Source organism: Ambystoma mexicanum, chromosome 2p, assembly GCF_040938575.1.
Source record: "Ambystoma mexicanum isolate Mex_15411 chromosome 2p, UKY_AmexF1_1, whole genome shotgun sequence".
NCBI classification, from domain to species: domain Eukaryota; kingdom Metazoa; phylum Chordata; class Amphibia; order Caudata; family Ambystomatidae; genus Ambystoma; species Ambystoma mexicanum.
In genome coordinates this window covers 934,597,970-934,622,876 of record NC_090923.1, presented here as the reverse complement: position 1 = coordinate 934,622,876, position 24,907 = coordinate 934,597,970, and the positions used below count along the sequence as shown (strand labels likewise).

Sequence of the window (24,907 nt, the reverse complement as noted above, 5' to 3'; positions counted from 1 at the left end):
AAAGAATTTAGAATACCAATTTAGCATGCCCAATCAAATTGCGGAATAGGGAACTGCCTTGCCAAAGGCCAGATCTTGCCCTCTGATGGAATCGAGGGAGTAGTGACGTACAAAAGTATGTACTGAAGCCCAGGTGGCTGCATCACAGATGTGACGAATAGGAACTCCCCTCTGCAGGGCAGTAGATGCAGCCACTCCCCTGGTAGAATGGGCCCACAAGCCAGCCGGAGGGTCCTTACCCGCCAAGCGGTAACACTCGGAGATAGCTAAAATAATCCAACGAGACAAAGTCTGTTTCGTCACAGCTTGTCCCAAACGCTTTCCAGCGTAACCAATGAAAAGTTGATCGTCCACTCTGACCCGGGACATGCCCTAAATATAAAAGCTCAACGCTCTCCTAGGATCAAGCCTATGGAGCCTCTCCTCTTCCTTACCAGGATGTGGAGGAGGATAGAACGCCGGAAGAACAACCTTCTGGCTCAAATGAAATTCCGAAACCACCTTCAGAAGAAAAGGACGAACTCTAAGGACAACCCTTTCCTTCTGAAACACAGTGAAGGGTGGCTTAACTGAAAGTGCCTGTAACTCACTCACTCTGCGAGCGGAAGTAACCGCAACCAAAAACACAGTTTTCAGAGTCAACAGCTTCAAAGTGCAAGAATGTAAAGGCTCAAACGGGGCACCCATAAGAAACTTAAGAACAAGGTTCAAAACCCAAGCTGGCACCAAAAAAGGTGACGGAGGGAACACATTAGTGAGCCCTTTCAAAAACTGCGAAATTAAAGGAATCTTAAAATAGGAACACTCTTCAGACGAGCGCTTAAATATGGACAGCGCCGCCAGGTAACCTTTAATCGTCCCCACTTGCAAGCGCCTGTGAGCCAAAGAAAGCAAAAAAGACAGAACCATGGGAATGTCACATTCAAAAGGATCCACATTTTGAACTCTGCACCAGTCACAGAACTCTCTTCAACGGCAACGGTACAGAGACTTTGTTGCCGGCCGCCTGGCCAAGAGCAACACCTCCATCACGTCTTCAGGGAGGTCCCAATCCTTATACCTCAACCTTTCAGAAGCCAAGCGTGAAGATTGAGGGATCTGACCTCTGGATGGAGAACCTGACCCCCCTCCCGTGAGAGCAGATCGTCTCGGTAGGGTAGACAACGTGGAGGGCAGATGGACAAGTCTAGAAGGTCTGGGTACCACGTCCTCCGGGCCCACGCCGGAGCAATGAGGATCATCCGGGAACCGAACCTCCGTAACCTCTGCAGCACCTGTGGGATGTCGGGGACTGGAGGAAACACGTACAGCAGTGGGAATGACCACTCCACCACGAACGCGTCTCCTAAGGCTCCTTTTGGAGGAAATTCCCGCGAGCAAAACCTTTCGCACGTCCGGTTGACACTGGAGGCGAAGAGATCCACTTGAGGGGTCCCGCAAAGGGCAAAGATCTCCAGGAGAGTCTCCTGAGCCAGCTCCCACTCGTGAGAGATCGAGCTCTGCCTGCTCAGAGCGTCCGCCGTCTCTTTGTCGTCTCGTGCCAGATGAACAGCCGAGATCGAAACTTCCTGCTGGATGGACCAGTATCCGAGCTGCATCGCCTCCCTGCACAGCGGAAGTGACCCTGCCTCCCCCCCCCCTTTTGTTGAGGTAGTGCATGGCCACCGTGTTGTCCGTTAGAATCAGGACACTCTTTCCGTGCACAGTCGGCAGAAAAGCCTTCAGGGCTAGCCTGACGGCCCTCAGCTCCAACAGATTGATATGGAGTCTGGACTCCGACGGAGACCAATGACCGCTGACTGTCAACTCGTTGGCATGAGCTTCCCATCCCGTGAGGGATGCGTCCATCACGATCGTCGCCTCCGGCCAGGGCAGCCAAAATGGGCCCCCCCCCCTCATCAGATTGCCCTCGACGGCCCACCACAGAAGGTCACGGGCCACCGAGGGCGGCACCTGAACAGGGCCCGACAGCCTGCCGGAGGACTGAGACCACTGGAGCTCGAGTGCCCACTGCAAAGATCTCATCCGCAGACGAGCCTCTGGCACCAGAAGAATGCAGGATGCCATGAGGCCGAGCAGTCTCAAGAACTCGGACGCTGGGAGATCCTGGGCAAACTGAAACTTGTGCACCATCTGCTGAATGTGAAGAGCCCTCACCTGAGGAGGAAAACACTGCCCCAGGGACGTGTCGAGCATTGCTCCGATGTACTGGAGCCGCTGCGTTGGTGTCAAATGGGACTTCTTTAAATTGAGGGAGAAGCCCAGCCTGTGAAGGGAGTGGCAGGTGATGGACAGATGATCCTGGACTTGCTCGGGAGAGTTCCCCCTGATCAACCAATCGTCCAGGTAGGGGTAGACGTGAATTCCCCCTTTCCTGAGATGTGCTGCCACCACCACCATGAGCCTGGTGAAAAGCCTCTGGGCGGAGGTCAATCCGAACGGCAGGACCCGAAACGGAAAGTGCGAGTTGCCAACCGTGAACCTCAGGTACTTCTTGTGCTTGGGATGGATCGGCACATGGAAGTAAGCATCCTTGAGGTCGAGAGACGCCAACCAGTCCTGAAGTTGAAGGGCCTGGAGAACTTGAGAAAGAGTCACCATCTTGAACTTGTCCTTCCTGAGGAGTTTGTTCAAACCGCGCAAGTCCATGATGGGTCTCAATCCCCTGTCTTTCTTTGAAATCAAAAAATAAGGGAAATACCATCCCTTGTTCCTCTTCGCTACAGGCACCAGTTCTATGGCGCCTTTCTCCAGCAGGGCTTGAATTTCCTGCGCAAGGAGCGGATCCGGACACTTCAAAGAGAGGTTCCCTGGTGGATTGTCGTGAGGCCTCTGCCGAAAAGGAAGACAGTAGCCGTGGGTTATGATCTCCAGAACCTACACATCCGAAGTAATGGCTTGCCACTCTACAAGATGCTGCGCCAGCCTTCCCCCAACCGGCGAACCATGGGACCTGGCCTCATGACTGAGTGGTAGCGGCTGCGGCGTTGCCTGAGGGTAAAGAGGCAACTGCCCGAGCAGCCTTGGCACCTCGAGTACCTTTAGTTCCACCTCTGGCACTCTTACGATGGCCTCTTTGACTGCTAGCTCCCCTCGCTTTACTGAAGGACCAGTAATAGCGAAAGGAACCTGCCCTCCATTGCTGTCCCCTAGGACGAAAAGTCAGAGGTTGGCGAACTGCAGCGCCCAACGACTTCACTGCAGCTTTGGAGGTCTGCAAAAAGGTGTTCACCGTCAAAAGGCATGTTGAGGAGCCGGGACTGCACATCAGGAGTGAACCCAGACTTCCGCAACCACGCAAACCTGCGCATTACGGTGCTCGCCGCCATGGACCGGCTGACACAATCCGCCAAGTCCAAACCCGACTGAACGGCCTCACACATAGCATCCTTGCCATCCTGAACCATAGCAAGGAAACCATCCCGTTCGTCCCCTTCGGGAATATGTTCAGCCGCTAATGCAACACAGTTCCACAGAGTGTGTGTGAAACGAGACAAGGCACATATGGAGTTGGCCGCCTGAAGCGCCATACCCCCTGAAGAAAACACTTTCTTCGCCCAGCCGGCAAAACGTTTGTCGTCCCTATCTGGAGGGATGGTAGGATACGATGCCTGCTTTGCCGGGGCCGTAGCCGCCTGCACCACCAAACTCTCCGGAGTGGGGTGCCTAGACAAGTAGCAGGGGTCGCTACTGGCTGGACGGTATTTTCGCGTCAAAGACTTGCCCACTGCCGGGAGACTCTCCGGAGCAGTCCAAGCCGCCGCCACCCTTCTCTGCAGAGCCATATGAAAAGGCAAAACCGGGTCAGTGGGGGGACCGAGATCAAGGATGTCCGTGAGATCATCCTGAACGAACTCCCCTGGGGGAGCTGACCAACCCAAGTACTCAGTGACCCGAGACATAAGGCGCCGATATGAAGTATCGGCATGAGTGCCAGGCTCCGGCCTACAAAACTCCACCTCTGGAGAGGTGTCCAGTCCACTGGCATCATGCAGCGACTGCCGCAGATCATCAAACTGGCTATGGCCCGAGATAAGGTCATCTGGAACCGTAACCGGAACCAAGCCCCCATCAGAGCCTTCATCACCCTCTGAAATGTACTCCCGGCGGGGAGAGGAAGACCTCTGTGGACCAATGCAGTGCCTGACCTTAGACATAGCCTTTCTTGGGGCAAACCCCGTGCCACGGGGCCCCTCCGACACACCGCCTGGAAAGGCATCGAGGGCGCCGAACGAGTCGGCGCCGGCGTCGACAGAAAAGGCGTCGATGTCGAGCGAATCGGCGTTGACGTCCGCTGCAGTGCCGCCAGCATCGGCGGCGTCGACACAGGCTTCAAAGCCGGAGCTCTGAGCGTGTCTCTCGGCGACCTAGGCGCCGACGGCGTAGACGACACCCTCGTAGGCGGAGCCTTGAGAGAAATCGTCGACGACCTCGACGCCATAAGCGTCGACGTCTTCTTCGAAGACGGCAAAGGATCACGCGGTCTCGAGCGTGTCGAGGACCGGGACCTGGAACGGGCATGGCGAGAAAGGCTACCCTTGTCCGAGCGGGACCTCTCCCGCAAGCCGTGCTGACCACCCGAGCCCGAAGGCGTACGGGCGGTGTCTCTCGACCGGTGCCGACCGACCCCACTCGGAGGCGCGGACGGACCGGTGCCCTGCGATTCAAAAATCGCTAGCATCTGCTTCCCGAAGGAAGCCCATTCCTCCGGTGTCGCTTGCATGGAGGGATAAGCGACCCGCCGACGGGCGGAGTCCTCGGAAGAGGACGGAGAAGGCGACCTATGCCGGCGCTTCCGGGAATGCCTCAAAGAGGCGGAGGAGTGGCGAGACCGACTCCTGGAAGGAGACCCACTGGACTTCCGACGATGACGCAGAGAGTCACCCCTCGAGTCATCCGTCGAAAGCCCCGCAGACTGGACTTCCGGGGCTTAGACACCCGGCCTACCGACAGCTTCTTCTTGCGTTCCCACAAGGCCTTTGCCGTGAGCGACTGGCAGTCGACACAGTCGTCTGTATCGTGGGCCTCCCCGAGGCACCAGAGGCAGGCATCGTACGAGTCCGTGACCGACATCTTGGACCCACAGTCCCTGCAGTTCTTGAAGCCCGACGCGGGGTTGAAGATGAGAAAGATATCGCCACGAACAGGTCTTCACAACAAACCGAACAGGTTCAACGAACTGAGAATTGAAAACAGCAAACTCCAACGAGTCGAGGCGTACCGAGATTCACGAAGCGAACACGTTCGCGTAAAAAACGGAACTGAGGCTATGGGCGTCGTGCGTCCTACTTATCACATCGGGTGACGTCGGCCGTCGGAGGAGGTCCTCGGGGACGGCGCATCGACGTCATTGACGCAGGACGCAGACGCCAAAGATTTTCCGAAGCAGCACAGCTGTGGACATTACCTGTCATAGATATGGAATACGTCGGAGGACCCAATCCCCTTGAAATAACAGTTAAGACACCTAGTTGCAGTCTCAGCAGTGTATGTGGGAATTGATGCCCATTCTCTGAATTCCCCTTTTACCATCCCGAGCACCTGTGTGGCCTTTTCAGGGCTTTGTCATGTCTCACATTTGGTATATATCTAATCTAGTGCCACGCCATCCCAGCACTGGTCTGTCCATAGATCTACGAATCTCTATATAGGATAGTGCAACGAGACACTGGTTAATGTGGGCTGCAACGAGTTATTTGTCCAGTGCATCATGCCTGTGACTCGTACTTGCTCTAGTGCGATGGACCTTTAAGAGTAATTAGCCTGTTAGGAAATATAGATTTCTGTTGAATAACCTGCTGGAGGGGTTTAGGCTTAGCCTGCACGTTCTTGCTTCAAATTCTGAACAGGTAGGTAGGTGAGTTAATGTTCCTGTTGCAGCACTGTTTTGTTTATCACAGCTCTAAAAATGCAGCAGCACTAAATTAGCCTTCCACTTGTCAACAGGATTAAGTATCCAAAAGTTGTGAGCAGGGCTTATTTACCCTTTAAGGACATTTAGTTTAGCTTAATGTAATGCTTTTTATGTAGTGTTCAATGTGGACCCTGGCCCACTTCAGAGGGCTGTGGGGCAATTCTCGGATCTGCTGCAATGCAAGTCATGTAGTAGTAGATTTCCTCTACCTTTTAATCTGAATGTACAAGACCTCCTTGGAACAGAACATGGTAATGCAGGTCCACTTGTTGGCAGTCTCAGCAGAAAGCCCAGTGATTGAATGGGCATACTGTCTGAACGCGGCCTTGCCCTCTGGAGCATGCATGATGCACATCGGTGGGAAGTATAAAAAGGTTGCATTGGGTGTGGGGCTTTCTTGCATAGTTTTCTCAATCTTGTTAATTTGCATATTCAAGTAACTTTGGGTCTCACCCTATGTTACTAGGGGAATCCAGACGTGGACCCCTTGCTCACTACTCTTAGAGAGGCACAGCTCCTCCCTACTGATGAGGTCCAACCAGACCGAAACACGTGTCTGGGGATGCTGTTCGTGCTCTTGTTCAGAGGAGAATTGCCCAGCATTTCGGTGCTGGACTGCCCCAGGGCAGGACAAAGATTGATATGTTTGGGATATTTCTTTTCTGTGAAAGATAGTGAGCTAAAGACTCTGGGTAAGTCTCTTGTAACCAGGACTAATGTCTGGCAGAGGGACTCCCAGGACCCCCCTTGTTAATTTGTTTAGTTTTCTCAATCTGACATCTTTTGTATCCTCCGTTGTCTTCAATATCTGACAGTTGACTGACACTACCACAAGCCCTTAGCCTTTGCAGGCTTTGTACTCTCCCAATTGCTCTAGAGCATTGTTTTTTTTAAATGCCTGAAGTGCAGGAGCAGGGACCCTTGTGCAGGGACAGCGCGGGGCACATTCAACCATCTCAAATAAAAGGAGTCTCAAGGGGTTGGGGGGGGCAGCGGGGGTATATATATTACTTACATTCTGGGGTTTACAGTGTGCGCTTCGTAGTGCTCGCCTTACAAGCTGAATTTGCCGTAGCCTGTCCTGCATTCACTTCGTGTCACTTCCTTTGGGGAAAACGGAAGTGTTATCACCTTGTTGCCTTTCAACACTGGTTCATCCACCTCAGCCACTTCCTTAGAAAGAAGGGATTCATAGCTATTCATCAGGCATTCAGTGTTTCAGCTCCCTGCTGGCTCACCGTCTCGTGATAATTGGCGTACAATACAACCCCCCCTCCCCCAAACACATGCGACTGATGTTTAAGGGAACGTTCTGTGCAGTGCGCTGAAAGTGCACGTTTAAACTTCTTCCTACACTTTGATTTTAAAACAAAACCATTCCGGAATAGTTTCTTATTAAAAATAAAAGTATAGGAGCAGTAAAACATAATTCAAAAAGAGGAGGAGCACTGCTCCCAACCACTCCCACCCACTTCGACCACTGCACTCAGGTCAGGTCTGCATTTCATAGAGCTTTCACAGGCACTAAATCTTGGTCTCCCAAATCTGGAGTGCTGTTTGTTTGCCTCTAAAGCAAACACTTTACAGGAATATCTGTAGTGGAAACTGTACACCGACAACTGCTGTGAGACTCTGATTAGTTGATTAAACACAGTGAAATGTCTTAAAAGCGTAAGATTTTAAAAAAAATTATATCGTGCAAGAATACATTCTGAACTACATTTTCCAACTGCGCATTGTCTTTACAAAAATGAAAATGTTGCAATCCAGCGATGCTTACATTTGTGCTATACACAAGAGACCTGAAGCTCCTGGCTAAACAGAGCTTGAAATATCACCCAATGTCGGGGACTGCACTGCTAGGTTTATAAGATAACGTTTTATATATGGTGCTTCATGCCAGATTAATCCTGGTCTACGCATTGTAATAAAAAGTGCTGTTACTTACTTTAATGGTACTTAATATGCAGGGTAGGACCTGAGCCAGAACAGGTTTGTCTTGCCTGAGCGCCGCTCAGTCCTAAAACCCAAACCCCTCAGGCTAGGGTAGCCCAGGAAACTCCCAGATCTGTTCTCAAGCCGAGCTCTCGCCAATGAGCAGCCAAGAAGACTCGGCACGCGAGACTGCATGTTTAGGCCGCACTGTGTGAAGAAACAGCAAAAGCCTCGCATCCTGTTGATGAGCTGTCCAAATTGGTATACATGTTCTGCAATTTACAGACATTTTTTGTTAGGGTGAGTATTGTGACAAATTAATCTTCCATTATTCGCTCAAATGGGTTTCTTGGTGAATCACAATCTAAGACCGATTTCAAATATACAATTATGGGCATTCTTATCTTCCCGAAATGCTCTTGGCTTTTATGCTAAAAGCTAGGCTTGCATTCTGAGATAGGGCCCACATTGTTTGCAACACTGGTCTATAATGGCTGAAATGTGCTCCACAACCATTCCTTACATGGCACCACCCTCTAACTGATGCACAGACAAAAATGCATTACTGCCGTGGGTGTCCTCAAGGCCTAGGCTCTTGAGTCCCTACTCCTTCAACACACCCAGTAAAATACAGTACAGGCATGCAGAGTACCATGTGGCCATGTACCTTTCCTACCTACCAGTACATATGGGTCCACTAACAGTCACACCACGCTACATTCTGCAACCTACTTCCAACCACTGGCCAGCATAGAAACATGTGACCACTTACCTTTTCTGTCCACAAGTACATATCCGAACAGTAATGTACCCATTGAAGGCAACTTTCTGTTACCTACTTCCAACCAGTGCCCACCCTGTTATGTCCAAGGGCCCCAGCCATGCACACAAACCAGTATGAGTTTTACAGGCACAATGCAACATAGCATTCCGACTGCAAATATCCTCATATTGTCTTCAATGCACGCCCCATCCCCAATGGAGTCGCCCTGCAGTCACCCCCAAAAATGATAGTCGCCTCCACAATTGCCCACCAATAAAGTATATGAGAGTACCAGCGTACAAATTCCTTCCATGTGCCAATGTCTGACTACCCTCCCTAAAAGAAGGCTGTGTTCAAGCCCTAGTATATATATATATATATATATATATATATATATATGTGTATATATATACACACACACACACACACACACACACACCCTTTCCTGCCTACAAGTACATATTTCTACACTAACAGACCAAAACAAGGCAACATTCTCACACCTACTTCCAACATGCACACAATGCAGTAGGGCCTTTGCAGGCACACCACAACGTAGTACACTGACTGCAAATATCCTCATTATCTCCAATGCACTACCCGTCCCCTACATAGTCTGCCTACACTGACCAACATATGATAATCCCCTGTGCATCTACCCACCAATGCAGTGTATGTCATGAGCTGCAGGATTGCTCCATATCGCTACAGTGTGCTGGCAAACAATCCTTCCATTTGTCCATGTCGTCGTTACCTACCTTGTATCGACGACGTGACCAGACTCAGCCGCATACCTAACCGCTAAGTGCCTCACTGCTCTCCCATGCATGGAGGCATTACATTGCAGGGTTGGTGCCCAAGCCCTAGGTTCTTTGTACATGTCATGGCCATGCAGTAAAAAGGCGACGCCTTACCCACAACCACTACAAGCCAAGTCATAGAAGCATGGGAACATTTCACCACAAACCCACTGCCGCAAAACAACGCAAACGCAGTACTTCAACATAACCACCGGCAGCCGTAGCCTACAGCACAAAACATTGCCTATATCTTCGGTTGGGCCTCTTTCACCCAGCCGAACCGGCAAACCATGTTTTCCAACGCCTTTCGGCGCCCTACTAGCCTCCGATACACCATGGCAGCGTTTCCCAAAAATGTTTGATGCACAGCACGCTTCCCTCCAGCCAACCACAGGCCGCGTCCACTGTTCGCCGTCACCACGGTATACCGCATGCCAATGACACTTCGGTCCACGGAGCGAACAGGGAAATGGATCTGCTACACTATCACACATTTTTTGGGACGTACATTTCAGTATTTTGCACAATATTTACCGGTTGGATTTCCACCGAACACACACAAGCACGCTTCCTGGCCCAAGCCCCCGCTCCTGACACAGATTTTGTGAAAATCCGTTCAGCCTGTAGCTGTGCGCAAACTTTTTCCCCATTCAGTCTATGGAAAAAAGAAAATGTTTGGGACCCCCACTATAACTTTGCCCCCCCTGCACGAAACCTTCCCAACTTGGTGAAAACTTTCAGAGTCGGCCATATACCTTTTTTGCAAAGTTTGGTGAGGATTCCTCCAGGGGGAGCGAAGTTATAAGCCGCCGTGCTCTTCCTATGAGTTTATCAACATAACCATAACTACACGGCCGCTACCGTGGCCGTGTAATATATATATATATATATAGTTCAGTTGACTTGTACCATGTTCGCCAACAGTTAAATAGAATGTAGATCCAGAAGAAAACGAACCGATACCTTAATTAGGCTAACAAAGTCATTTATTTAGCATATTTTCAAGCTTTTGTGGAATGTCTCCACTTCCTCAGGTAGAGATGAAAGAATCACAGCTTACATAGCCCCTCCTGCAGATACCCCGTTATCTGTGCCTGTCTGCACCTGATTTGTAGTTTTGCTCTGAAAGTCATGTATTGGATGTTCAACTCCCCATACATTGCAAGGTCTAAATGGTACACTGAAAGTGGGTCAGGGTTCTGTTCTGTGTGATGCCCTGCCCTCCTAACTCTACAGCATCAATAGTGGTCTCTCGGCATACCCAGGCAAAGTAATCCTTTCTCTTGCATTTAAAACAGCTCACATTCCTTGCAGGACAGAAGAGGCTAGCTGTGAGATGTCTGTTGTTGCTGCATTTGAAACATTTAATTTCTTTGCTGTTCACTTTCTTTGGTTTTCTGATAGCCGACACTTCTTGCACATGTTTTTCAGCCTTCATACTTTTCATATAATGGGCATTTTGCTCCATACTCCTTGCTACTTCCATTGCTTGGTTAAGCGGCAAACCCTTGGAAAGAAGGTTTTCCTGTACCCTGCTGTTGTTGGCACAACGTACCAGTTGGTCTCTGATCAGGGAGTTGGTCAGTCCCCCAAAGTTACAGGTATGGCTTAGGGCCCTTAAGACTGTCACCAAGTCCTCCACAGGCTGTTGCAGTTCTTGTGACCTCTGAAAGAATTTGTGACGCTCAAATGTGATATTCTTCTTGGGTTCAAAATGGTTTTGTAATTTCTGTACTTCCATAGTGTAATCATCGCTGTCGCCTTGACCTGCTTCAGACTCTTCAGTAAGCCCATCATATAAACTGCGGCCTTTAGCGCCTAAATTACGGAAGAGAACAGCTTGTTGTCTAGCGGGAGCACATTTTTCTTCTCCGATGTCTAATAAATAAGAGCCAAGTAGTTTTTTTTCCACCTGTCCCATCTAATGGGATGTGTGCCTGGCTCAGCTAGAAATGGTGGAGGGGGTGCCATGCTTGCCGCCACCATGGTGGCTCTTGATAAGTGAACTTACTCTGTTTGCTTTTCAGGAAGTTAGTATTGGCTTTGCAGTTTTTTAATTGTCACAGAGCTTGTTTAACTGTTTGACTGACCTGTAACAGTTAAAGCAGTAGTTTGGTACTTTGACGAAGAAGCTGAGCTATGATGAGTGAGGATTATGTCCTATGTTCGGTATATTTGTTACTGTGACAATCAAGATGGCTGCCATGCGTCTGTGATGTTTGCAGGTCCCTTCCTCTAACCCTTCAAGTGTTTGCAATGTCCACACTTTGTCAGGGGACCCCATATCTTGCTGCACACCTCCAAACATGTTCTGCCTGGGGCAGGAGGGAAGGCGACCGTGTGTTCTGGTAGTCACTGCCCTGCGCTGCGGTAGGGCCCTCATCGCAGAGTGGGAGGTTGCTGAGTTTCAACTGGCGCCTGTTGCTGGCAGGGGTTCCGCATGCCCGGCCGAACTCGCAGCCTGGAACCTCGTCGCCAATGTATAAATGAGGATGCTCCGGTAAGTAGGTAACTCCTTTATTTGGGCCTATGGAACACCATTGCATACAGCTCCCTCTTTGCTGCTCCCAACCGCCACCTATTGATCTCCCAAGCCTTCCACGTTCCATGCAGGTGGAAAGCTCGGGAGATGGAATACAATACACAGTGTACACATATAAACATATCAAAATGTTATGCACACATGCAAAAAGGTGCATGAATTCTGATCGAAGCAACCAAAAACAATTTCAGCACAAATAGTCTCCTTAAGCCTGTACATTAATGCAATATGTATTGCCTTCATTAAATACTGACAAACGAAAGGAAGGCTGACATTATTGTAAAGTCAGAATTAGATTATTACTTGCCTAGCTTAGGAGACAAGTTAGTTTAAGCAGGAACTAAATACATTGCACTTCAAAGGAAACAAAAGGGGGAGTTGTCGGAGGACAAATTGATTGATTGATATTTTATTTCTATCGTGCTCGTACAGAAGTGTTTCAGAGCGCGACAAGGCAAGGGAGGGGAACAGGGGAGAACAAAACAGCGATCTTACTAGGCCCAGTGACATTGAGAACGTGCAAGTGCATGGGAGAGGGGGAGGGGAAAAGTGCATGGAAGGGGGGAGAAGTGGAAAGTGCGAAGCAGAGGAGAAACAGATAAATGACAAGAGCTCAAGAGGGGAGGTATTTTCGGAGGGATAGCTGAAGGTAATTTGGACCCAGGCCCCAGAAAGCCTTGTGGACAATGCAGAGGGTTTTTAATTTAATCCTTGCATCCACTGGGAGCCAGTGGAGAGATTTCAGATCTGGAGAGATACGATCCCAGGGCTTGAGGCCAAGGACAAGTCTCGCAGTCCTGTTCTGGATTAGTTGCAGGGGGCGGAGAGTAGAGGCAGGTAGATTTAGAAAGAGGCTGTTACAATAGTCCAAGCTAGAGAGAACCAGAGCTTGGGATACCATGAGCTTCTGGGGGAAGGAGAGGAAAGGCAGAGTACCTCTGAGGAGCTGCAGTCGGAAATTTGACTTTTTAGAGACTCCAGAGATGAGGGCGGAGAAGGAAAGGGTGGAGTCAAAGATGACCCGTGGTTCTTAGCCTCGCAGGTGGGGGGTAGGAGGAGGGCCAAGAGAGGCCAGCCAGAGAGTGAGAGGAAAGGATGTTGAAGGTGTGCCGATGAGGAGGATCTCCGTCTTGCTGGCATTCAGACAAAGATCATTGGCGGCACACCAATCTTGAATGACATTTAGGCAATCAGAGATGAGAGAGGGAGAGGAGGTGGCAGAGGGCAGCCTGAAAATGAGTTGTCGTCAGCATAGCACTGGAAATTTGAGCAGAAAATGGCAATGAAGTGGGCGAGAGTTGCCAGGTATTGGTTTAAAAGCCAGGGCAAGAGGTTAGACCCCTGGGGAACACCACAGGTAGAGAGGAAGATAGATGAAAGGAAGGACCTAAGTTGGACCTGGAAGGGTCGATCTGAGAGGAAAGAGGTCAGCCAGGCCAGAGCCTGATCAGTGATACTCAGGTTTTCACGGAGACGGTTGAGCAGAATGGTATGCTTGACCGTGTTGAAGGCAGAAGGGAGATCGAGGAGGATGAGGACAGAGGGAATGTTAGAGTCAAGGTTGGAGAGCAGATCTTCACGGATGTTCAGGAGAGCAGTTTCCGTGCTTCTGGCAGGTCTGAAGCCAGACTGATGGTCATGGAGACAGCCAACAGAATTGGAATGAAGGTTAAGCTGAGAGATGGACAACTTTTCCAGGAGTTTGCCAAGAAAGGGAGTAATGGAAATTGAGCGACAGTTAGCTGGACAAGAAGGATCAGCTGTGGGTTTCTTGAGAAGAGGATGCACAAAGGAGTGCTTCAGAGGGGAGGGGAAGGATCCAGAGTCAAATGAGTGGTTGCAAAAATCATCAAGGGCCGGAGCGAGGGTGCCAATGTGGTCCTTGATGGTTTTAGAGGAACAGGGATGAACCTGTTTTGAAGAGGCTTTCATAGATCGGACTTGTCTAGCAACCTCGTCAGGGGTGAAAAGAGGAAAGGACAAGAAGGTATGGTGGGAGAGTGGCTAAAGGAGTGTCAGCAAGCACAGATGGAGAGGGAAGCGTGGAGAGTGTGGACAGGATGTCCTGGGTTTTTTAAATGAAGTGAGAGGCAAGGGCATTGCAAAGCGCCTGGGAGGCAACAGGAGGGGTAGAAACTGCAGCAGGGTTGGCCAGCCCCTTGCAGATTTTAAAGCGTTCAGACGAGTTGTTAGATGCCTCAGAGACACGACCTTGAAAGTGGACTCTCTTCTTGGTGAGGACAGAGTTGTTATTGCCTTTGTAGCAGGCGACAGGCCAGTTTGTCAGAGGATGAACAGGAAGTCCTCCATTTCCTCTCAGCTGCCCTACACTTACGTTTAAGTCTAGCTAGGTCAGAGTCATACCAGGAGTTGCACTTGGCTCTGGACTTTAAACGGATCCTCATGACAGGGGCAAGAGCATCAAGCGTATCAGAAATTGAAGAGTAGAGTAGAGCAGAGACAGGGCTGTGTCAGGATGTGAGACAGCCAAAGGTGGAGGGGGGGGGGGAGTGACAGCAAAAGCCTCAACTGACACACGCTTCATGGGCCGGATGTCCGAGAAGGTAGGTGGCAGTTTTGGGGTAGGCTTGGCTTGGGGGGAAGAGAGGGAGAGATGAGATAAGAGGAGGGAGTGATCGCTCCAGGAGAGAGGAGTGGTCAGAGGGATGGAGAGGGGGAGGTCGGAGGAGATCAAGACATCGAGTGTGTGCCCTGCAGAGTGAGTCGGGCAAGAGGGGAGGATGGACGGGAGAGGGAGTCACAGAGGTCACGGAAGAGGAGGAGCAAGGAGAGTCTAAATGTATATTTAGGTCACCGAGGAGGAGGAATTGAGTGGTAGAGGCCAGGAGGGAGGAGGAGAGGTCTGCTCACTCAGAGAGAAATGAGGTGATTTGACCAGGAGGCCGGTAGATGGTAACCACAGTAAGAGAATGGGTAGGCGAGAGAGAAAGCCTACAGATAAGGCATTCAAAAAAGGAGTAGGTCTGAATGGGAATGATAGAGGCAGGAATCCACTCAGGAAAGATCAAATGAAAAAAGGGGACCATTCTTTGGCAAGTAGGGGCGGTAGAGAGTTCTGGTGTTACATTTTACTAATATCCAATTTAGTCTGTGACATGAATTTTAGAGGCCTACATCCTTGGCCAGCACCAATGCCTCCTGGTTTCCGTTCCCAACGTCCATCGTTTGGCGCTTTGGGTGTCCCCTGTCATTGTTCTGTATGACCCTTCTCCAACCCTGGACTTTAGGTTTGGTCTTCATCCCTAGCATCATATATGGCCTCTGGCCATGGCCTTCAGCTTCAGCCATTTTCCCATCTTTGCCTCAGCGTTGGTCTCCATCCCTAAGCTCAATCTCTGATCTTCCTCTCCACTCTGTTATCTTGGACTCTGTATCTGGACCCTTTCCCTGTTTCCCATTTTCCTCATCTCTGTACTTGGCCACTATTTCTATCCTTCATTTTAGGCCGTCCAGTATTAGCATCTTTCACAGACCTCTATACATACTTCCTTTAGCCTGGCTTGGACTATCCCATAGGGCAATGCTCGAAGGGCTGGACCATCTAGCTAGTGTGGGTCACTTTTGTCGGGCAATGTGTGCCAGTTTGAGCTTATGCACTGTTCGCTTTGTGTGTTTTTGACAATGATTTGTACCCACCGTGCGTACAAATGTCACAGTTTGCTCCAGATGTTATCAAAATATGCCCCATGCACCACTCAAGTTGTGGCAAAAAGTAATGAGAAGTGATTCACAATTGTGGGCCAATTTTTGGTGCCCCAACTTTTCTTTTGTTGGTTCAACCATGCCTGCCCCTGCTTTTAGCAATGTGTGTTCCTTTGTTCTGGTTGACGGAAAGGGAGCGCTCTTTCTTTTCAAATGGATTTTTCTGGCCTGTTGCTTGTTTGCAGGCAAGTCACTTCATGATTGGCATGGGGTGCCCAGGCAACAGCCTTATTTTCAGGTGTGCCTTTGGTATGTCCCTTCCACACTGAGTTCAATGTGCCTCAGCCGTGTGCCAGTGTGCTCTGTATTTGTTTATTTCCATGGCTTCCAGAGCTGCCTGAGGGGTAGAGCCAAGATGAATGCCTTTTTGTTTTGGGATTGGCATGCTCCTCTTTGGAACGCCGTACCAAGGTTGCCATTGACTTCTCTCCTTCGCTCTGCCCAATTCTTATTAACCAAGCATGCTTTGCACAGGGGCTTTCTTGGGGGACAATCCTTTCCATTAAGCAGACCTGGTTCAATGGCTTGGGAGGATAGCTCCGGGGCAACACGCTCGCCTTGGAAGCAAGACGATGCGCAGCATTACAGGATCGATCCCCGGGTCCTCGCTTAGAGCCCTCTGGGTATTAAGTGTGTTATAAATAACCAATTAAATGGCTAGACTTCATTCTTTTGTGTAGCTGCTTGTGGAGACCTATTAAGGACTTGCATGAGATTAACAGAATTAGGCTCCTGGTGTACATGCAGTGGAGTGGTCTGCTCACCCAGGGATGTTCTTAAAGCAGGGGCCTGCAACATTTGGCTACCCAGCTGTTTTGCACTTCAACTGCCATCAGCCCCAGCTAACCTAATCAGTGGTCGGGGATCATGGGAGTCGTAGTCCAAACTAATTTATAAGCCATAGGTTGCAGACCGCAGGCTTACAGGGACAAATAGTACCTGGCCCGGTACCTGGTGCTGCATACCTGAGCTAGGGCTTCATCCAAGCCTTGTGTCTCGTATTCACTGTGGGTTCAATTGTACAGTTTGAGATGCAGGCCCAGTCCCTGCACTCTTTGCAAATTACCAGACCCAACTATAGCATAGCTGTAAGACCGTGGAGTTTGTTGTCAGAAGTCCAATTTTGAAAAGGAAGGAACGATGGGCGTTCCCTGATGCAGGTTTAGAGAGCTTGACCCTCTTCCTTGGTTCCAGGTGCCACTGTACTTCGTATTTTGATACACACTCAGGGGATTCCAGAAGCCACTCTCCAATGACGAAGTTCTGGACATTTACATACACTCTTATAATTTCTGCTACAAAATGCAGTGTCCTCATTAGCAATGGGGGTAAGATGCTCTTACTCTACGATGAGTCCGACTGCATGTCCTGCTCTGTAATAGTAGAGATGCCATCAAATACTCGTGTGCCTGCAAAGTTCCATGTTTCTTTGTCTGCATCTCTGAGCTGCAGCTATCTTGGAATCTTACCCAATACTGAACCATCATGCAAATATTTATAAATAAGATACCCTGTTCACATTTTGAGTCTGATCTGTATTGTTGATCTGTAAAGCTGGAAAAGTGGCGTCACTAGGGTTGGTGTCACCTGGTGCGCCAACTCCTCCCGACTTCCTCCATGGTAGGAAGAATACGTGCTTTGAAGATCAAGCTCACAACTGAACCTATGGTCATTTGTGCCCACTCGCAAAATACATCCAAATCTCGAAAAAGACATAGGAATCAATCCTTGCCCCCTCTGACCCTGCGCCCTCGAGGCTTACTTGAGGTGCCCGTGTGAGACTTCTGCAGGTGGTGAGTACCTATTCTAAATGGAATGTGCACGCGATTGCTGTGAAAGGACTGGGTCTCGTAAAAATCAGACCTCCATCCTTATCTGTAAATGTGAGTTTGGGGCCAGGTTGTTGCTGATTGCCTTATCGGATTTAGACCTCCATACAGTCTAGTTTTGTTGCTTGGAAACGTACAGTCACAAGGTGAAACTAAAGGCGTCAAAACGTCAGCGGAACTGTTGATCGTGCTTAGCAGTATTATCGAGGAAACCATGTGACGGTGGTCCTGTGGAGGGCTCTGGTAGACCTAAGGAGGGTGCTCATTCCCTAAGAAGTCGGGTTAAACCCATCTAAATATTCTTACTGCTAGACGTGTGTTCAAGGCTAACCTCAAGACACATTGACTTGACAATGAAAACCCGCCAGCTCACGTAGTCCGCTGTTAAACCTATGGATTCTTTTGTGGAACCAGCAATTGGGAAAAATGCTTCTCTAATCTCGGCAGTGTGCAATGAGTTCGCTAGCCCCAATGGGTGTACAGAAGAACCCAAGGGGACCGATCCGAAGCCTGGGAAAGACAATTGGTAGCAGAATTGTCTGTGTTAGGGAGAGGAATAGAAGGGAGTGATTGTGTGAATCTGAGGGAGAGGTGACATCGGCCAATGAGAACTCGACTGAGGACACAGCCATTGACATGGTGCCAACCCAAGGGGTTAAATTGTTATCAGCAGCTGTGAACTAAAACAGGAAAGATGCAAAATCTGAGTTCCCAATAATAGAGACTCAGTCAAAGATCATTGGCCCACCCACCCAGATGAATAACCATAAAAAACTCTTGATATTGCAGCCCAATATCTCGGAACCTCATTGAACTAACAGATAGAATCCCTACCAAAAAAAAGAAAGAGTTTGGCCTCTATTCAGAATAGGCTCTCAGCTTTAGAGGCCAACATGTCTCGGGAGGACCCGAAGATAATGTTTTCCCACTCAATCTCGCATTGTGATGCTCAAATGAGAAGTCGGAGGTGGGTAAGGCAGCTGAAGTCTCAGGTGGTGGAGATTTAGTATCCCCATCGTTGCCCCTCGGCCAGCACACTGGAGGCCTCCTTCCACACACAGTCCACAGAAAATCTTCAGATAACGGCTCAATTGACTCCTAAGACTTAGGTCAGGATGACTTGGCCTGGGGAAATCGGAGTCCTATTTACCAAAATCAACAAACAAATGTCGACCTGTCAGAACTCCAGAGAATAATCTTGGCCTCTTTCAATTTCACTGACGCCATTTACGAAACTATAAGTATCAATGACTCAATGCGAGAGCAGGGAACTCTGATAGCGATGCTCCAGTTAAAACTTGGCGCACTGGAAGGATTGGCAACGAAAGTGGAAGCCCGACTTAAAGGGGCGGAAACGTCTGCCCAATTTCAAAATCGCTTGTGCGATCTAGCAAAAAGGGAGTCGACAGAAAAGTCTACTATGATGGAGGCCATCCTCGAAGATTGCAAGTGGATGCACGCCACTTGGAAAAGCGAGCAGAGACTGGTCGGTCCAGCTGTGGGTAAAGGAATACCCCAAAGTGAACCAACCTACGATGTCAGATGGAGCAACCCTTCCAGTCCTAAATATGAACATTCAAGGAAAGAAAGCAAATATGTTCTGTATCTTTTCAGGTAAAGACGCAGTGGGGAAGAAAGCTGATAAGGAAAAACAGCAAACTATAAAAAAAAAGGAACCATCAAATGCCCATGAGGAAAAACAAACTTAATGGCTCAGGGGCTTTTCTCTGCAATTTAAGAACCCCTCCCCCACTGTCAATAAGCCAATCCCCAAAAAGATCCAGAAAGGAACTATCGTTGTCCCTCGGGGTAGTAGAAAAACTAAATGAGTCAACAGCGGTACTAGAGCTTAATAAAGCTCTTGTGGAGGAGAATGATACCTGCCTCATTGATTTAATGGAGATCATTGAGCAAGATGTAGAGGATGAAGACTGGAACAATCTTTTGAACTCAGAATGAAATTGAAAGACTGTGCCTAAGAAATCAAATTCTACCGTGTTGGACCAATCGTTTCTCACTATGGAACAGAAGCGTGATTTGTTGGGCCATCCCGGAAAGTCCAGACAGTTTGGCAGCAAGCAACCCAAATTGGATAGGGTCTTGGTCAGGTTCAAAGATCCGAAAGTGGAAGTCTTTAAAATCCATCTGGAGCCAATTGTGAGTGGACCTAAAGCCCCCATTCTAAATCGGAGCAATGTCATAAAACGTTTTCCATACATTCCAGGGCTCCGATTTGTGTCCTCAGATGACATATAAGAGTAGTGGAATTTGTCTCTGAGCAAAAAATTGACTGGGTGGTGCTGCATTTAGTATCAATGAAGATTAAAAACTCAATAGTCCTGCAGAGTGAGAAAATGCTGCAACGTGGATATGATATTAGAGACTTTCAAGGGATGTAGTGGTCTTCAACGGATTTACAAAGACAAAAGGTAATGGAGAAGGTTTGGGGGAACCCAGGAGGTGGAGCTGAAGGAAGATAGGCTGATAGGCGAAGACGAGAGTTGACCATGGCCTCTAAGACTGGTAAGACGTCTCTGACACCAAGTACGGCCCAAACCTCCCAGGGGACAGTCCCGGGTTGAATAAATTAAAATTTACAGTGGATAACAGTCCCCTTGCTTTGAAACCTGGCATGGAGAGGAAGTTAGAAAATAAGGACTGGCTGACGGGAGCACTGGCCAGTAGCTGCAAGAAATAGACTGTCCCCAAGGAGGAAGGCCCCATTGCCTGGATTTGCTAATGGAACAAGAGAGGGTTTAAATCATTGTTGACAAAGAATTTGAAGGCCCTGGGCAAATATGACATTACTTGTTTACAGGAGACATGGCTTAAGTTAGTCCGCTCGTGTGATGGGTACAAACCTTTTTTGAATCCAGCGGAAAAGGGAGTAATGGGGAGGCCTTTTTCGGGGCTACTGACCCTGATAAAAGTAGACTGAGGATTTGAGGTGGTCAGCCATGAAACCCCTAATCCCTATGTCCATGTATTAAAACTCTCAAGGACAGCATTTGGTAAGCAGGAACATCTCCTTCTAATGAATGTCTATTGGAGGGTAAACTCATCCAAAGAAGTTAACTTTGTCCAATTAGTCACAAAAGTGGTGGACCAGGTCTTGGCTGAATGGGAGAATGCTACCATGATTTTGTGTGGGGACCTAAATATACATTTGTTGGATGGGAAGGATTTCCCTCGAAAAGAGACAGAGTTGGATGGAAGGGCTTTGGAGTGGTTCCTGGGCGTAGGCTCTAGGGATCTACGTATGTTAAATGCGTAGACAGCGGGGGATATCCCAGGAGCATGTACATGGGGTACGGGGCAAATGAGATTCCGCTTGAATTATTGTTTTATGGCAATATTATTGATAAAGTGAAAAGACTAGAAATAGTGGAGCAGCAGGTGAGTGATCATGATTTGGTAGCCATTGCGTTGGAGAACAGGGAAAAATATAAAGCCAGAAAAACAATAAATCCGGTGGAAGTAACCTGGGCTAGAAACAGGCTGAGGGTGGAAAAGAGGGAGATTTATACAATCTGCAGGCACTATAAGGTGGCAGTGAAAGGGGATAAGACTTGTGTTGAATACAACTGGATTTATAAAAGATTTCATCCAACCAGGAACGAGAGGTAAAAACGCGGGGCTACTTCCTAAGCATGCTTACTGTCTAATGGTTAGCAGGGCTAAGAAAGAATTGTGTGCAGCCCTAAGGAAAATTAAAATTGAAAAGGCTCCAGAATCTGACAAATTGATCATCTCATGAGCAGAAGTTTAAAAATTGGCTCATAGCTACTAGAAGCCAATGTCTGCAGACCGAGGCTGAGCAGATGCTAAAGGTGGTATGTAAAAAGAACACAAAGGACCTCTGGGAACTTCTGAATAACAGGGGGGACCTATAGAGCGGGGCTTATGCTTGGCCAAGTGAGTGAGTCGAGTTGGTATTCCCACTATTCCAGGCTGTTTGCGCATCCCGGCAATTTAATGAGAATGGAGGAGAGAAAGTGTTCCCATAAGTGGATGATCAAAATTGAAAGGGAAAATCTGAAGGTGGGGATAAAGGGGCTCAGCTCTTCAAGAGCCGTGGGTCCTGATGGTATTTCTTATCAGCCCCTCAAAGAAAATCCTGAGGAGTGGAGTCTACTGGCTATGCTGGTTTTTGATCAGATTGTCCGCATGAAACAGGTCCTGGACACTTGGCTTGAGGCAATAATTGTTCCCATTTACAAGAAGGGCGAATGTGCTGATCCTCAGAACTACCGGCTTACCGCCCTCCTTGATTCTATTGGCAAACTCTTTACCTATATACTTTATTTCGCGACCTAGAGTGGATTCGTAAGGGGTGTGGGAACCTCCTTGAATTTCTTTGCAATCGGAGCATTAAAACAAGGAGTACTGAAATCGGTGACCTGTATCCATATGGCCTTTATGGACCTGGAACAGACCTTCCATTATGTTAATAGGGTAAAGTTGTGGGCAAAATACAAAAATAAATGGAATTGTCCAGCAGACCTATTGGAGGCTATCTGTGCACTTTACTCAGGCTCATTGGTGCAAGTTAGACTGGCAGCCACAGGGGTTCTCTCTGAAAAGATCATGACTCATCTGAGTTTGAAAAGGGGCTGTGCCCTGGCCCCGCTACTGTTTAGTTTGTATGTTTCAGACTTTGGTGAATTGCAGGCAGTAGTGTGGGGTTTTCCACCAAAAATCAAGGGAACCGTTATCCTCTGATTCCTCTATGCGGACGATTTAGTGTTTGTGGACCTTACCCCAGTTGGTTTGCAGAGGCGAATTAAGAGGTTTGCGCAGTTCCTTAAAGACAATGATATGAAAATCAATGTCAGCAAATCAAAGGTCTTGAGTATGTCGTCCACCCTCAGGAGGCGGAGGAAAGATCATATTTGGTGGGTAGAAAACGAGAGGATGGAAGTGATAGAAACTATGGTGTACCTGGGGGTGGTTATTAATAAGATCATTGATGATAGAGCCCACTACCTCTCACTCCACACAAAGACGAAACGGCTGGCGGCCCAGGGTATGATCATTCTTTGTAAATACTGCAAATGTTCTCTCTTGCCCCTGTCGTCATTCTACCACCAGGAGGTGGTGCCCATACTTACCTATGGTTCTGAAGGAATGATGAGCATATCCTGCAAGGTATGCGCCCTGCTAGAGGGCCTATTCTGGAGAAAGATTCTTGAGCTACCCAGTTCGCTGGCAATGTCTACGATTGGACACAAACTTGGAACGCCCTTTGAAATGTTTAATTCAATGGAAAAATCTTTTGATACATCTTTTAGGAGATGGTGGAAAAAGAAGAGGGAGTACTTGTAGAGAGTAAGGTGGAAAGGGAGGAGTTGATTTCAAATCCCATGAAAATTGAAAAAAGAATTCCAAGACCAGGATTGGGTAGAAACTGTTCGCCAAAGAAATTTAGAGATCTTGAGACCCTGTTTGGAAAGTGGGGGGGGGCGGGAAGGGTCTGAATCGGCCACCACAATATCTATTAAAATTCCCCTCTCCACATTACAGGGATCTGTTGCTCATGGTGCAACTGAACATACCGGCTACCAGGGATGTGGAATTGCACAGGAATCAAATCCCTAAGGAAGTCTCGCAATAGATATTGCGGATCACAAGGGGAAGTGGAATCTCTTTGCCATTTGGTGAGTTCATGCACAGCCCATCAGGGTTGTAGGTTGACAACATTGGACCAACAGTGGTGGGAATGGTTATTGATGGGAGATAGAATAAGCTGATGCTTGGCTGTTTTACAATTCATTGAAGTTGTGAATAAAGCCAGCATAGAAGGCTGTTTGAAGACAGGGCCTGCTTGAAATGAGTAGGATGGTGAGGAATCGACTGTAGAGCTTTGAAATCTCCCGCAGGTTAATAAGAACTCATATGTATGCCAGGTGATGGAGGCGGTTTTAAAATAATGTTTTTAAACAGGGTGTTAATGTTTTGTAAAATGGTGTTAAAAATACTGTTTGGATTTTAAAATGTTTAAAATGAAGATGGAAATGGGTGAGTAATGTTGAAACCTTAAGCATCTTCTTTTTATTTTTATATTTTGTTTTCTCTTCTTTCTCCTTGTCGTATTGTGGATGGATTTGATTTAATGTAAATGGTTAAATTACTTATTTTTAAGTAAGTTCAACCAATAATCATTTTAAAAAAAATAATAATAAATGTGAAATAAACCCAGAAAGACCCAATGTATTTTTAGAAGTCACGAAAAAGCCAGTCCCTTTCAGAAACAAAAGTACCTTTTCAACCTATTTCTTTGTCAAAGTAGACTGAACAATTTTGGGAGATTATTGAAAAAAACAAATCCTTCTATCTCCCCTTCTCTGCATGCAGCCAACCACAAACGGTCACTATCCCCTCTTCATGTCTACCTCGTGCCTTATCCTAGATGCATTGTCATTCTGCCTGCCACTCTTCCCTCTGCGTCATCATTCCCAGCTCCTCTGCGTGTTAGTATCCGGTCTGGATGGTAATTGCGGAGGCGCACATCTGCTAGCAGTGGACATGCCTGAGCACTGGGAGACCACTCTATGGTGATTGTCCCAGTACAAATGATCATTGGCATGTGTATGTACGCATATTTATTTGCCAGAGTTGGAATGCAAGTGTATATTGTGGCTCAGCCATTGCCAACTGGGGACCGCCGACACTGTTCTGATGACACTGATGGTTAATGCTCATCCTTCGCCTTGTTCCCACGAGCACTCAAACCTCGTTCTGCGGAGTCACTGCTGTGACGCATGCAGATTGTGGCTAACACTGAAGTGTGTGGATAGGTGTGCACTTACCTTCCCTGTGTCTGTCTCAGCTGCGTCCACACCTCTGCGTTTTATGATGGTCCCCTCAGAAATGGTGGCTGATACGGTCTTCTCTGTGGCTAGCAGTTCTGGTGGCGCGCTTGGGCCTCCACCACTGCCCACTGCAGAAGATATTGCCTTGCCTACTTTGCCCTTAGTCTGCATTTTGCACTGCAGCCTGCACTCCTCTTCTTTAAGTAATGTCTTGGTGCAGTCAGTGTGGCTCTCCTGCCAGACTAGACGAGTCAGAAAAAAATCTTCGCCCTGAAATGGCGGGCAGCTGGGCACATTGCAGCAAATGATGATACCTGACTGAGCTCTGTGCACGGCATTGCTACAATTGTAACCATCAGACAGCCGACAGTCCCTGCCCCATCCCCTTGACACAGTCTGAGCTGCCAGATCTGCTCTCTACTGACTCGGCAGAGACTGGGTGGAAGGAAGGGGAGGGGCATTGCAGTTGTACAAGTTGGTGCCTGCGTGAGTTGTTATCAGGGAGGAGGGAGCAGTCCTTCTGTACCAGACCATATAAAATATTTACAGTCCCTATTTCAGGGGGTGATGTGTCACCCGGTGCGGTCTG

The 24,907-nt window shown here is 48.4% G+C and overlaps 1 protein-coding gene across 3 annotated transcripts in view; it reads left to right on the top strand.

Annotated features, from left to right (window-relative positions):
* PPP1R13L (protein phosphatase 1 regulatory subunit 13 like) overlaps positions 1-24,907 on the top strand; it is a 474,773-nt gene that overhangs the window by 151,259 nt on the left and 298,607 nt on the right. Inside the window, exon 3 of one of the 3 annotated variants that reach the window (XM_069644683.1) lies at positions 23,030-23,163. The exons of the other annotated variants lie outside the window; for them this stretch is intronic. The gene's annotated coding sequence lies outside the window, so the exon portion shown is untranslated. The remainder of the gene's footprint in view (positions 1-23,029; positions 23,164-24,907) is intronic. 3 annotated transcript variants of the gene reach the window in all.